The sequence below is a fragment of the Castor canadensis genome, chromosome 3 (genome assembly GCF_047511655.1).
Source record: "Castor canadensis chromosome 3, mCasCan1.hap1v2, whole genome shotgun sequence".
Lineage (NCBI taxonomy): Eukaryota > Metazoa > Chordata > Mammalia > Rodentia > Castoridae > Castor > Castor canadensis.
Genome location: NC_133388.1, coordinates 7,295,027 through 7,308,132, shown reverse-complemented (window position 1 = coordinate 7,308,132; position 13,106 = coordinate 7,295,027). Strand labels below are relative to the sequence as shown.

Here is a 13,106-nt window from a genome sequence, read left to right as displayed (position 1 = left end):
AGTGAAGATACAGTTCCCACAACTAAAAAGTAAACTACATAGAAAACCTGAGACTAAGACTCAGAGAAAACCCACACCCATGGACTAAAATGAAAAGAATACCTAGCTAAGACCAAAAGGAGAAACATCCATCCACAACAACCCAGAAGTAAAAGGCCAGGTTTTTTGTGGGTTTTTTTTTTTTTGTATGTTTGTTTTGTTTTTAGGAGAAAACAAAGATTTATTAGGACAGCATTAAAATGGGGAAAGATAGTGCGGGGTTAGGCAAAGGAGCATAGCACTGCTAGTTTGCTATTAACTCAAGAAGTCAAAAAAAAATAAATAAATAATAAATAAAAAAAAAAAAAGAAGTCAAGGGATCAGTGGGAACCAAAGGATGTAAACAATTGGTCTTCCTCCCCACCCCCTGCTTTTTTTTTTTTGGCAGTATTGGGCCTCACACTTGCTAGGCAGGCACTCTACCACTTGAGCCACTCTGCCAGCCCTGTACTGTGTTGGATATTTTCTAGACAGAGTCTCTCAAACTATTTACCTGGGGTGGCTTTCAACCTCAATCCTCCTGATTGCTGCCTCCTGAGTAGCTAGAATTACAGGCGTGAGCCACTGGCACCCAGCAGTTGGTCATTTCTTCTCTGCCCAGGGGAGCATAAAGACATTAATCCAAATACCGAAAAGGAATAGAAACTGGGCAAATATATCAATAATTACAATAAAAGAAAACAGACTACACCTATCAGTCAAAAGATAGACGTTGACACACTAGATTTTTTTAAAGTCCATATATAGTATACACTGTTTGTCAAAGACACATGTGAAGTCTAAGGATACACAAATGTTAGAAATGAAAAATGGAAATCAACAAAGCAGGTAAGCGCTAGCCAAAGAAAGAAAGAGACTTAAAGACAAAGTTTTGCTGGGCATGGTAGAATATACCTGTAATCTTAGCTACTTGGATTATGAGTTCCAGGCCAGACCAGGCAAAAGTTAGTAAGACCCTATCTCAAAAACAAAATACATACAAAAGGCTAGGAGCATGGCACAAGTGGTAGATTATGCCTTAAACCTGTATGCACCTGATAGAGTAGCCTCAAAAATCCATAAAGAATGGAGAGAAAAGGACAGAGCCACCATCTTAATGGGAGAGTTCAACACATCTTTCAAATGCTGGAGGGGTTTTGTTTTGTTTGCAGTGTTGAGAATCAACACTGTTTTGTGCATGTAGGCAAGTGCTCTACCATGGAGCTACCCAGCCCCCAGTCCCATCCTTCAAATATTAATCATTTAAATATTGACAGTAAAAGCAGCAAGGACTTAGCTCTAGTAAACAAGTAACAGTGTTTATCCACAGAGTTTTATAGTGACCCACAGAGGGCATTTACAAAAATCTTCTCTATACTTTCTAGGCCTCAGCTTGTTGCAAAGACTGGGTCTCAACTTGACTATGAGCTTGGACCATGTATTGCTAAAATGAAATGTTCCTAACAGAAAAGATGGGTTTTATGCCAAGTGTGGTGGTGGATACCTGTAATCCCAGCACTCTGGAGTTGGAGGCAGGAAGATCGTGAGTTCAAGGCCATCCTGGGCTACACAGTAAGTTTTAGGACAGCCAGGACTATGAGACCCTGTCTCAAAAGAAAAAGAAAAAAAGAGATGGATTTTTTAAAACCCTTGAGTGTTTGGAAAGTTAAAAACACCTAAACACTAAATAATTCATGGGTTAAAGAATACTATCAGGAGTCCAGAAGGAAAGTGGGGATAGCTAGGTTTTCTAGAACTGAAAAAAGACACTAACATCCAGACATAGAAAAGTCAGCCCTTGCTCTCTGAGAACCAGAACAGACACTACACTCCAGACAGAAGTGCCAAGCACAGGAGCTGGCAGAATGGTTCAAGTGGTAACAGTGTCTCCTTAGCCAGCGTGAGGCCCTGAGTTCAAGTCCTAGTGCCACCAAAAAAAAAAAAAGCGCCAGTTAAAAAAAAAAAGGCGACCAGTAAGCAGAATTGGAAATGGAATCCACCAAGTGTGCATTTTACATTCTCAGAGAAGAGGACATGCAGGAAATAGTAAGTTGGCGGGGAGGAGTGAGGTCTGGAAGCCAGGTGGGTAGAATGTTTATTTACACACACCCAACACCAAGGAACCACCTCCTCCTGCCCAGCCCCAGGTCTCTGGCATGTGGGGCCTTGATACGATGGTTTCCCAGGTTGGTCTGAGAGTGTCAGTCACATTTGTCGTGAAAAGATAAGCCGTCCTCACCATAGGCTTGCAGAGAACTCACAGCTCAGAGAGGCCCTAAGCCAAGTCCCACAACAGAATCACCAGTCCCTTAAAAGGCCCAGCCCATTGCCAGAAGCAGTTGAGCCCACCAGCATCTTTCTAAGCACAGCAATTAAAACAAGTAACCATCCCAACTTGTTCCTCATGTGCAAAATGGAGAAACATCTGACCACAGGAGATGCTATGCACTATTCTCAAGGTGAACTGGTTAAGTCTCTCGCTCTGTCCAGGATCTATCAGAAGGTGAGTGTGCTGTGAAGTGAGGCTTTCATAAGATGTGATGAAACAGTCACAACAGAAGAGCTGAGCATTTTGCTGCCCATGAATCCAGACTATCAAATGAGTTGCTGGCAAGGTTGGCTGCTGCCCCTTTCCCGCGGTCCAGCAGCACCACTGGGCTCTGAGCTCCCACTCGCATCTTAGTGCCATGACACTATCTTTCTCCCCTAGCTCCTGCTTAGAGCACTCATCTCTACCAATGCTGGACAGCAGGGCCTCTGGGAAAGACCACAGTGGCTTGTTCTCTGCCCACCTGAGCCAGAGGTAGTCCCATACCACCAAGGAGCCTTCACAGACCCCATCAGCTTGGTCTGCATTCAGGTAGAAGACAATGTCCCTTGTATGTGCCTTGTGACAGCTACAGGTTTCAGAACAATGTTAAATGCACTAATCGTGATACAGAAATTGCTCCTGGGTAACAACTAAATGTACACTGAGAAACCTTCACCAAGCAGGCCTCCATATCATGTCCAGTGACGCCCCACCACCCACCCCCTTACCCTATACAGGTACCTGTATAATCCCCAGAGCCTTTGGAGTTCCCCTTCCCCGTCTTGGACCCCAGGGTTCTAGAGGACATGAGCAGTGGCTGCTTTACCTAGGATTACCTCTCCAGCTCATTGCTGTGTCCTGAAGCCCAGCACAGGGCCTGAACAAAGGAAGCTGCTAATAAATATTGATTGCTAATGATCACAAGCCAGTGCTGTCCCCTATGAGGGTCCGGTCCCACCCTCCTTCCAATGTGCCATCTAGGACTTACCAGCAGCCAGCCTGGGCCTCTCATTATCTGCTAAATGTGGTCTTTGCCTTCCCACCTTCCACCTTCACACACACAACAGTCACCACATTGGAGAGAGGCACACTGACAGGGATCCATTGCTTTGGGTCTGAGGTGGTGAGGCAGAACATTATGGTGGCAGAGGCTTCTCACCTCATGGGCAGCTAGAAAGCAGAAAGGAAGGAACAGGAGGGGCTAGGGCCAAGATATCTATACTAGAGAGAGGTACACAGGCCACTGCATGCCCCCAATGCACAGTGCACTGAACTCTAGGTGTGTCTACGCACTGATCACCATGCATCCTGCCTTCAGGATTTCCTGGAAGCACAGTGCACTCAAGGTGTGCTAACTCATGAGAAGCTGATGCACGGCAGGAGCCCCCTGAGCCCAGGCATCACTATGCTTCAATCACAGACAGCATGGATGCCCACTGCCCTACTGCCAACTCTCCCGAGGTGGAAAGCAGCCAAGGTGATCTTTGCGCAGCTATGTGAGTAGGAAGTTCCATGACTGAGACCAGTCCATCTCTGACTGGTCTTAAAGAACCAACAATCTACCTGGGGGCAAAGGCACATAGACCCAAGGGAGCGGGGCCTGATCTGGATGAAATGGTGCTTGTTTTCTTTGATTGGTAAGAGAAGTATATGGAGTCCCTGTCTTGTCCTAGGACATGGGTGTGATAAACAGGCTTTTTGTTTCAAAAGTCTAGGGCTCTAAAATCTATGATTCAAGCTGGCAAGGTCACTAGTGTTTTGGTTTTCAAAAGGAGTATCAGGAAGCTACGAGACAGGTGGGCAGTGGGAATTCACTAAAGCCAGTCCATAAACAGGTGCCAAAAATAGGGCTTAGTAGGGGGGAGTCCTGGGTATCCTGGAAGCACCTCTCTTTGTGTTTCATGAGATTAAGAAACAATATAGTCAAGGCTCTCTCCAGATGTAGAACAGGGTAGGGTGATGCAACTCCTGAGTGGCAGGACCCTTGGAGAATCCAGCAGGGCAGAGCCAATGCATTCAACTAGACAGTCCTCTGTGGCAGACCCGGGAGACTTTGGGATCTCCTTGGTGCCACAAACATTGACAGTTCCCACCACTCTCCTGATTTACCATCAGTGTGCTAAAGACAAACCTCTACGCTGTAAACCAAATCAGTACCATAAGCACAGTGGACACTGTCCCCTGAAGGTAAAACATCAGAGGCTGGTCACCCAGCATCTCCCACCTGCACTCCATGTTGGCTGTCTGCCTGGATTAGGCACCATCTCTGCCCTCCCTTAGCTATGCTAGAGATGAAATCTGACCATAATGAAGGCTAAGTTATAAAATCTTACTTCAGGCACCATGTCAAGGGATCTCATGGATTCACTCACCTGATGCCCAAACCAAGCCACCCATGTGGGTGCCATTGCTGCCCCGTCTCACTGTAGACAAGCAGAGGCTCAGAGAGATCAGCAATGCACTGGGATATGCATGGGAGAGCAGGATTCAAATACCCAGCACCTCTTTATCACCCTCCACAGCTCCACAATGCTCATGTGTGTTAGTCAGACTTTTCATCACTGTGACAAAAATATGTGAGATAACAACTTAAGAGAGCAATGACTTGTTTGAGTCACAGTTTTAGTTTAAGGTTGGCTGGATCCATCGCTCTGGACCTAAGGTGGTAAGGCTGAACATCATGACTGCAGGAGCTTGTGGTAGAGGCTCTCTCCTCATGGCAGCCAGGAAGCAGACAGGAAGGAAAAAGGAGGGGTCAGGGCCAAGATAAACCCTTCAAAGTCATTCCCCCAGCAACTCACTTCCTTTAACCGGTTTCCCACCTAACACAGTTCCATCATGTCCCAATAGTCTATTTAAATTTTGAATCCATTAATGATTAAATCAGTGATTAGATCAGGATCCAATTGTCTCTGGAAACACCCTCATCGCCACAGAGACATGTGCTTTACTAATCTCCTAGGCATCTCTTGATCCAATCAAGTTGACAATAAAGATTAACCAGTTCACCATGGAATAAAATCCAAGGCCTGGTCACCCTTCACAACCTTCTATCCCTAGCTCCCACCCTACCTGTCTACTCCCCTTTCCTGAACATGCCCCTCATATTCCTGGTTATCCCACAGTCACTCCTTCACACTCTCAGGCCTCTCTTGGATTTCTTCTCTCCTTCCCTACCTTTCAATCCTCCCTGAGAGTCCCTTCAAGGTCTTCCTGACCTGGCATGCCTTGCCATCCCTTGAGCTTCCATAGCATCTCTCTCAACCTTTCGTCACCACAACCCACAACAAGGCTAGGATCTCATATGACTGCCAGGACACACGTGCAGATGTATGACTGAGACAAAAGTTTCACAGGACAATACTGTCACCACACAGGAAGAGTACATTGGCCAGGTCTAGTCTATTTCATTTTTTAAAATGCTCTTCTGCATGGAATATACTACACCAAGAATGAGCCTTAGTTAAGTTTCAGATTCTGGATGGGTTCATCCATGGCACAGGAAATAAAAGGAGGCACTGAGAATGGGGGGAGATTTGGGAGACAGTAGTTCATGGATATCTCTGTATACCTTCATCTTAATTTTGTTATGAATCTAAAACTGTTTTTAAAAAAAATTAAGTGTTCTGGCCCTGCTAAATTGATTTCTCCCAGCTATTACCTACAGTGTAGACAGCATGTCTTATAGGTCATACAGAACTTGATCATTCTTTTGGTCTAAGTTTTTTGTTTGTTTGTTTGCTATTGTTACTATTGTTATTTTGATGGTACTGGGGTTTGAACTCAGGCCCTTGAGCTTGATAGCCAAGTGTTCTACCACTTGAGCACACACAAGGGTCTAGTTTTTTAAATTCTACTTTTTTCCACTTTGTTGTTGTTGTTTATTCCACTCTGTTATACCAAGTAATTTAAGTGAAACCCATGCCCTGCACAGGCAGGCTAAAATTTCTGTTTTGCCTGGACCTGAGGAGTTCCCAGGTAGAGGGATCTTCGGTGCTAAGACAGGAAAGTTCCAAGCATACCTGGACAAGCTGGACCTCAGCTCCCCCATCAAAGGGAAGTTGTGTTTGTAATGCAGATTCTAACATCCCCTGGACAAATTCCTTTGATCAAAACATGCTCCCTGGCAGTAGCTGGATGAATATGGGCAGCTGCTGTATTATCATAGCTCATGTTGACAGTCTTACAGGGATGAGCTGCAAGGATGCTTGCCACAAATGCTTGCTCAGGACACAGGGCTGGTATGGTTCAGGATTACAGTCTCAAACTATATGGGTTTCCATTGTTCATGGACAACCACCTGAGCTAAAGAACCAGATGGCATTTCTGCACATGGTCAGGAGGCAGCCCTCATGGAGTTGGGAGCAGTTGAACTAGCCCATACTGTCTGGTGACTCAGGCTGCTCTGGCACTGCCTCCTACCTCTACACATCTCCTTGAGAACCTCACTTTGACAACACAGTGCTGTGCTGCATCTGGGGTGACACCAGTCACAACTACACACAGCTTCATTGGCCAGGGGGGACTGGCCAATGGGAAGTGGCCAATTGGGAAGAAGAAGCTGTCATCTGGGGGAAGAGAGGGAATGTGCAGGGTACAAGGCTGCCCTAGCATCCAATGCCCTCAAGACATTGCGGAGGGGGGAAGGGAGGAGATTTGAAACACAGCGTTAGCCAAACACAATAGTTCTGCAGGGACCATGTCCACTTAAGGTCTGCCAAGTTGTCCCCTTGAGTTAAGAGTTTTACTAAAATCATGCAAATTCTCACAGTAGATGTTAACCTGAGAGCCAAAGAAAAAAGCTATCTTTCTCAAGACAAGCTAAATTTCACAGAAGTCCAACAGAATCCCAGCTACGAGAATATTCTCAAATAAATTCCTTTGGCATGGTAATCCAAAGAGCAAAATTAAATTACAATTTTAAAAGGCTAGTAGGCACATAGTATAAATATCAAAATTTCTGCCAAACATTGAATCTTGGGTTTTGTCAGGAAGTGGGAGCTATTATGAAAACAGAAAAGTACCAGGAGCTGACGTTAGGCAAGATTAAATTAAGTAAATTTATCTATGTTTTTAAAAAGATTTAAATTCAAACTTACAAGAATTTGTTATCTGGGGGGGGAAATGTTTCTCGCTTGTAGTGGGAGGGAAGATGGAGATTCTGAACGAGACTTTTCTGAAGAGTGCACCTCTAAGGGTTTCTCTTCTGAAAAGTAAAGGTTGGCTTGAATAGACCTCCCATACTCCTAGATCTAATCTTCTCACTCCACAGCAGAAATTGCAGTCTGGTAGTCCACCAGTCATACACCACCCAGAACGTTTTATTTGGTTCAGAGTTTTATTTGGGTTTTCTTTTTTTTAAATTGAATGTGATGCCTTTAAATGAGACACTCCAGTTTGCCATAGGCCCTGCCACTCCTTACTTCACTCTGCTATCGCCTGCCCAGCCCCTGAAAGGCCATGGGTATCTGGCTCTGGGCTCAACGGCATTGTTACCGCACAAGTCTTGCTGTGCGTGCCACACAACTGAAGCCAACCAGCAGAGGCAAGGTGGTGGTAGAAAAAGAACTTTCTGTTGTAAGATAGCTGATCAGACATTGGCAGGGATTCTCTCTCTACATCAGCCAGGAAGATGATTTGAGGATGGTTTATATGAAGTGATATAAGACTGGGCAAATAGTTCACAAGACCCTCCCCCTCATTTCCAAAATAACTAGAGCAAAATGGGCTGGAGGTGTGGCTCAAGTGGTAGAGAGTCTGCTTCGTAAGCACAAAGCCCTGAGTTCAATCCCCAGTCCCACCAAAAAAAAAAAAGTGTATATACATATATGTAACGTCAAATTTGCCATGTTAACCAATTTTAAGTGTATTTATATGTTGTGCAACCATCACCGCCATCCAGCTCCAGACTTCTTTGAGTCTTGTAAAACTGAAGCTCTGACACCTGAAAGAACAACTCCTCATTCCTCCTCCTCCAGCCCGGCCGCTACCTACCTACTTTATATCTCTGAATTTGCTTATTTTAGGCACTTCAAGTAAGTAGAATCCTACAGTATTTGTCCTTTTGTGACTCACTTTGAAAGCATTCTCCTAACGACGATAAACCAATTATAACTTCAAATTCAACTGTGATTTTAAGGTAACAAAGGTGTGTGTTAAAACCAACCATAAACTTTGTAAATATCTAGCAAAACAGTATGGAATGTGAGTGACCTAGCCGGAAAGACTTCTTTCTGCATGAAATACCCAAACATATAAGCAGCCTTTATGAACTAATCTAAAAAAGGAACTCTGAGCATAGGCTTCTGGCACACAAAGCTCAGAATAGCTGGGCTTCACTTACCAAGTATAACAGCACAAAATGTCACGCCAAGAGTGTTGAACGTGGGAGTTCATCACCCAGGGGGAAAAAACTTGCTCACGTAATTTAAGAAAACTCAAAATTAATCCATTCTTTCCTTAAGAATTCTACATTGCAACAGTCCCATCTGGTACTAGCTATATTTACTTAGATCAGTACTGAAAAATAAAGGTTACTTAGAACATGTTCTTATGGTTTCTGGATGGTTCTTCCATCTACTACAGAACATAACAAAAATATAGAAATTGATCCTAAATGTGGATATAATCTTGCTTAATTGGAAGTTTAGAAACATCACCTTCCAGGTGCAGAAGATAATCAGATCTTGTTTATACATCGCACTTGAAGCCCTGCAATCACCCTGGAAAGTGCACAGAGCAGCAGGGCTGGCCTGTTCTACCTCTCAGGGGGATTATATAGACAAAAGTTGCTCTTACACTGTCCTTGTCACAGGGAGATCTTTTTCAATGGAAAAGAATACAGATTTTCCAAGCTTCTCTGAACCCTACCACCTGCTGAGTTCATACTAGCTCTTCCCCCCAGGAGACCTTGGCAGAGCTTCATAACCTGTCTGTGCCTCAGTTTCTTCATCTGCAAAATGCAGTAACAAGAGAACATACCTGGAGCTGTGGGGATTAAATGAAGTAATCTACATAAAGTATTCAGGGGCACACTTGGTTGGGAGTGCTCAGCAGTGGACACTGGCTAACTTAGCTCCCCAAGTGGATGATGAACAAGAGCCATGCTGTAAATTTTGGGTTATTTGGGTTTTTAACTTGATATAATCAAGTAAGATAGGTCATACTGGAGTACAGCAGGCCTTTAATCCAATGTGTATAGTGTCCTTATGAGAAGAGAACAGCTGGAGTCTTGGCTCAAGCAATAGAGCACCCACCTAGAAGCGTGAAGCTCTGAGTTCAAACCCCAGTACCACCAAAAAAAAAGAACAGACACAGAAACAGGCTCACACAAAGAATGTCACGTGAAGACATAGATACATGAAGGCAAAGAAACCATTTCACAACAGAGACTAAGATTGGAGTTTTTAAAAATATATTCTAATATTACTTTAAAAAAAATAGGGTCTTGTTATATAATGTAGGCTGGCCTTGCACTCATCAGTCCTCCTGCCTTGGTCACCTGAGTGCTGGGGTTACAGATGCTCAGTGAGATTGGAGTTTTGTAGTGACAAGCCAAGGGATACCAAAGATTGCCAGCAACACTAGAAGCCAGGGGAGACAGCATGGCATTTAGATCCCCTAATTTTGGACTTCTGGCCTTCAGAACTGTGACAAAATAAATCTCTGTTGTTTTAAGTCACTCAGTTTGTGTGCTGTCTTACAGCAGCCCTAAGAAACTAATACAATGTGCTAGGGTTTAAATATGTCCCCCAAAGTTTCAAGTGTTGGAAGCTTGAAACACCAGTGTGGCAATCAGAGGTGGCAAACGTTTTAAGAGTGAAAGTAAGGGGCTGGGCGCTGGTGGCTGATGCATCTAATTCAACTACTCAGGAGGCAGACATCAGGAGAATCTTGGTTCAAAGCCAACCCCGGCAAATAGTTCACGAGACCCTATCTCAAAAATACCCACCACAAAAAGGTTCAGTACCCAAAAAAAAAGAGTGATGCTAAGAAGTCCTAAGGTCAATTAGTCCCTTGGAAGGAACTGTGGCACTCCAGTACTGCCAAAAAACAACAACAAAAAAAAATATGACCTCTGGTACACACTCCTACAATGATGTTATTAGGACCTCACCAGAGGCTGAACACAGCTGCTTGATCATGCACTTTCAGTCCTCAACACTATGACCTCTTTGCTTTATAAAGTTAGCCTGCCTCAGGTATTTAAAAAAAAAAATAGAATGACAGGTTACAATAAAGACACCTGCACACCTGTTTATTGCAGCATTATTCACAATAGCTAAGCTGTGGAAACAGTTAAGATGCCCCACAACTGATTAATGGATTAAGAAGTTTGGTGTTGTACTTATATAAAATGGAATTTTATTTGGACATAAAGAATGCAATTTTGTCGTTTGCAGATAAATGGATAGAATTGAGAATGTCATCTTAAGTGAAGTTAGCCAGGTTCAGAAAGCCAAAGGCCACATGTTTTCTCTCATATATGGGAGAAAGTACAAGCAACATTGTGAAAAGCGGGACACACTAAAGGGAAGTCAATAATGGGAGAGGGAGGATAAAAGAAGGAAGAAGGTGAACATGGTTGATGCACTTTCCGTACAAGAGTGAATATAAAATTTTTAAACCTGCTGAAATCACCATAAGGGGACTAAGGTAGAAAGGTCAAAGATAGAGGGGATGAACCAATACATGTTATAATACATATATACATGGAAATGTCACAATGAAATTCCCTGCATAGCTATCTTTAAAAATATGTATCTTTTTTCAAAAATGGAGAACAGGAAGGCATTTTACCTGTTTTGTATTGTTTTTTAGGTCCTGTCTAAGGATTGGCACCAGTGGGAGGGGGGAGAATGTAGGAGGGTAAATATGGTGCAAATATTATATACTCATGTATGAAAATGGAAAAATGAGACCTGTTGAAACGATTCTAGGAATGGGGGGAGGAGGGGTAAAGGAGAATAATGGAGGGTGTGAATTCAACTATGATAGATTGTAAGAACTTTTGTAAATGTCACAATTTGCCCCCAGCACAATAGTAAGGAAAAAAATAGACTGATGCACAATGTGTTTAATACTCACTCTCTGGTGTTGATACATAGAAAGCATGTGACATAAACTGGCTGAAGGAGTGAATGAGGATGAGTGAAGATGAACAGAGGTAAGACAAGTAACAGTGAGTGAGTGATGGGGCAGATGGGGCACACCTGGGTTGGGAGTAGGGCACATGTACACTTGGATAGGGAGCATACACACCTAGAAGCAGGATGGAGGCATGGCTCAAGCGATAGAATACTGGCCTGCCAAGTGTGAGGCCCTGAGTTCAAACCCAGTATTTCTCCCCAAAAAAAGAATGTTATGCACATATGGATGGGAGTAATGTACATGCATACCTGGATGACAGCAGTGTACATAGATGGGGCAGTGCACATATACACCTATATAGGGGAGTGGGATACATACACATCTGGATGGGGGGGCCCATGCACAGCTGGAGGGCCAATACTTCACATTTATGAGCACTCTGCACTCTGGCCCCATCTTCCACTCTGGCCTGCTGGCTAAGACTAGACTTCTAGAAAGGCTACCTTGTGAAGAGGTATGTACCAATGCTTCAGGGCTCTGAATTTCTCAAGGAGCCAGAAATCTGGATTTTTATGTGAAGTCTCCTTAAGTTTTAAAATGTTGGCTCCCAATCAAAATAGACATATGAGTGAGGGGATACTGTACCCCCCCCAAGGGGCCCATTGGTGCAACTAATGTCTGGTGCAACTCTAGGCAGGATGCACAAAGGCTGGTGAATGAAAATCAGCGGCCTAAAGGAAAATATTTCCTCACAGGTCTCTAGTGGACCTCCAGGCCACTCACACATCCTGTCTTCCCTCCCATGGCTGGTGCTCAGATTCTACTTCCCCTCTGACACGTCTGAAAAAGAGCATTAGAGCAATTGAATCTACAGGAAGCAAAGCAAACTTCCAAGCACCAGAAGCCACCAAACAGGATATGCAGGGAATATGCAGTCCACATGCAGGGAATAGCCTGGAAACTGGGAGTCAGGACACCTGAGCTGCTAAGTCATCTCTCTGAACCTCAGTTTCCACATCCATGAGTTGAGGAGAACATGCACATGTGTCTCACACAGATGTGAGATCACTGACAAGCACTTCATGGTCATCCTGATTCTACTAGGCATGATGCCAGACCCACCACTGGACCTGGATACTGCTTACCTCACACATTTACTGGGGCAGAGATACTGTTCCTCTTTTCTTGCTTTCATTTGCAGAAGGACTGCCTGATTCAGGCACCCGGATATCTCAAAAGGAAACTTCTGGGACTGTGCTGAGGGGTTCCAAAGTTATGGGATCCCTTAGCTTTCAGGCAGAGTCCAGTTCTGGGACCCACAGCACCCGCAACTCTGAGAATTTGTCAGAATCTAAATTCTCAGTCCTATCAGGAACCAGACCCTCTGCAGGGCTCAGGCTGCAGATTAATAAACCTCCATTGAACCCTGAAGGCTTATTCAGACCTCACATTTGAGAATCCATGTTTCAAAGGAACCAGCATCCGCCTACCACCCACTACCCACACACAGGTAGGTAGGGGAGGTTTCCTTTAAAAAACAAAGCCAATGCCAGGTGTGGTGGTACATGCCTGTAATCTCAGCTACTTGGAAGACACAACAGGATCATGAGTTTGAGGACAGTCCAGACAAAGATTGTATCTCAGAAACAAAAATAAAAACAAAAAGGACTTGGGGCATGGCTCAAGA

General features: G+C 44.1%; 1 long non-coding RNA gene across 1 annotated transcript in view; it reads right to left on the bottom strand.

Moving 5' to 3' along the window:
- LOC141421471 (uncharacterized) overlaps positions 1-13,106 on the bottom strand; it is a 33,040-nt gene that overhangs the window by 16,398 nt on the left and 3,536 nt on the right. The window lies entirely within an intron of this gene.